This window comes from Saccostrea echinata, unplaced genomic scaffold, assembly GCF_033153115.1.
Source record: "Saccostrea echinata isolate AGI-Se365-2 ecotype Australia unplaced genomic scaffold, CSIRO_AGI_Sech_v1 ptg000047l, whole genome shotgun sequence".
NCBI lineage: Eukaryota > Metazoa > Mollusca > Bivalvia > Ostreida > Ostreidae > Saccostrea > Saccostrea echinata.
Window position 1 is genome coordinate 13498974 of NW_026889796.1, and position 2633 is coordinate 13501606.

The 2633-nt window shown below is 29.8% G+C and overlaps 1 protein-coding gene across 1 annotated transcript in view; it reads left to right on the forward strand.

Moving 5' to 3' along the window:
* LOC133202716 (regulator of G-protein signaling 12-like) overlaps window positions 1-2633 on the forward strand; it is a 281826-nt gene that overhangs the window by 158571 nt on the left and 120622 nt on the right. The gene's annotated exons all lie outside the window — the stretch shown is intronic.

The following is a 2633-nucleotide window of genomic DNA, read 5'->3' on the forward strand; positions in this document are numbered from 1 at the left end:
TTGTTCAACAAAAGAATGCCTATTCTCCTGAACAACTGCTTGAAGAGGTTGTTTTCTACTAAAGGGCTCTAAATGATACGAGTCAATTTTGCCCCCCCCCCCCCCCCCCCCCAAGAGTAAACATTTAGAAATGTGATTCAGGTATGTTAATTTTTACTTGGTGATGAGTTTATATTGGAAATATTTTCAATACATTTGTCTCATTTATATGCACTGACTAACTGTAAATAATGTCAGAAATAATGCTAATTTTTCAATCCATTCAATATAAGACAAAAATATGCCTTTTTCTTGACATTTTTCCTTTAGGAAACAGAGCGCAGCTTTTGTCTTGGATAGATATATGAAAATAGTGAAAATATAAAGTTTGTTCAAGTAAGTCTGTGCTCAATAATTTCTGAGAGAAAAAAACTGCTTGAAAATGGACATTTTTATACAACATATGCTAAAATGGTGAACTTCATATATCTAAATTAGTGGCATTTTGATCAAATTGAAAATCATAAACAATGCGTATATAGTTGTACAAGGTGAAACCTATATATATGTCACAGATGTAATGTTTTAGTTTGTACATAAAATTGGCGCGCATTGCCAATCGAACATGTTCGCTGCGTTTGTTTGCGTCGTGTGTCTAGTGTGAATGTTTTGGGAGATCATGTGACATTGTTTATTTTTGTATTTCCACGTGTTTCCGGTTAGGTGACCTAATGTGACCTTACTGCTGACCAATAACTGACTGTTTTTATCTTATTAATATGCATGTTTTAATTTCTGCACCTAGTATATAAGCACAGTACCCACCAATTCTCGACCCCCACACTTTTTGCCTTTACGGTAGAAGACTGTATTTGAAACATATTAAAAATATTCTTTAAAGTATATGGAGTTAATTTAACTGGATTCCTGGTAAGCCTTCTGTTTACCTTTATTATAATAACTATGAAAATGTATTTCATAATTTACTTTTATTAATTAATCCCGACAGAAAACAATCATATAATTTATGTGTTGTTAATGTCTGATGTTAAATGTAAAGTATTCGTCTTGTGTGTGTATTGTGTTGTGAGAGTGTGTTTAATTTATACTTTGTAGGTTTTTTGTTCTAAGCACATTGAATAAATATAGTTTGTGCCGAATCCAGTATCGGATTTTATCCTACAAAGACCCGGTGACATACAGTAAAATCAAGACATTCATTTTAAGAGGCCATTAGAGATGCATCATATATAGTTTGAAATTCATTTCCCCATGTTTACTAGGGGTCAAGTTGGTCCAAACATGAAACTGATGTGTCAGACTCTGTGGTATCTTTTATTTCAAATTCACTGGAATTTATATCGAGTCAACATAAGAATGGAATACAGAGCAGATTGTTTAAAGTGAAAATGCCAACAACAACAAAAAAAAAACATGAATAAGAACTACTAATCTATCATATCATTATCAATGATGTATTTTAATTGTAAATAATTATCAGGTATAGGTTTTCAAAAAGCTTTCTTTCTCATGAGGAGGATAACCATGCATCAAAAAATTCTTTATTTCTCTGGACAACACTGGTGCTTATGATGCAAACACTATATGGGGAAATTTGAATTATAATCGTGACTTTCTTTAACCACGTCTGCAGTGTTGATTTATTAATTTTTTGTAATCTGTTATTAATTTTGCAGTATTTCCATGACTGTAGGTAGTACGAGATGGGCACATTGGTTACTAACTGATAATCAAATGTAATGTCAAATATCTCCTTCAAACGAAATTTTAATTATAATTCCAAAGAAAAGACACAAGATTCCCAAATAACTTTACAAACACCATGAACTGCATTTTGACATCGGCAGTGTTGCAACGACAGCTATCATGTTAGCTACAGATCTGTATAACTAGGAGAAAAATAATATTTATAGATATATTTTAATAAAAGTTGTAGTATGTAGTATTCAAAATATGTTGATTATGTTACATGTCAATTTTTAACTGTATAATATTAGTGAAACAGGTCACAACTTTTCTGGGACAATCCTCGTACATGTAAAAGAGAATGAAGATTTTGAAAAAGTCTTAAAACCATGTTTAATATTTCAATAAATAATGAAGACACATATCTGGATAACACAACAAAGTATCTTTCTTACAGACCTTTTAGTTCAATCTTAAAAATCAATTCCTGAAATATCACCAAAGCAAATACTGTCAATTTATCATTTACATATTTTTATCACAATAGGTTTGAAAAAGTTCTCAAACTACACAGCTCCATTTTTTTTTTTTTACCTGACATTCATTCGTGAACAAATAAAAATGCAATTTTTTAAAGAAATGTTTTGCTACTATACAAAAGACTCAAGCAAAGCATTTGATGAATTTTGCAATTTTATTATAGTTTTAGAAAACTTGATATAATATACTAGTCATATTAAGACTTTTATTCATCCAAAAAATGGTCAACTAATTAAGAACTAATTAAGAACTTAAAAGTAAAATATCAATCCTGAATACAAAAGCTATCATCATATCTCATGTTTGCATCTTTGTTTTAGTAGCAATACATTATTTCCAAAATGTATTTAAATTTATTTAAATATAAATAAAATATAAATATAAATAGCATTTAAATTGTTAGCCAG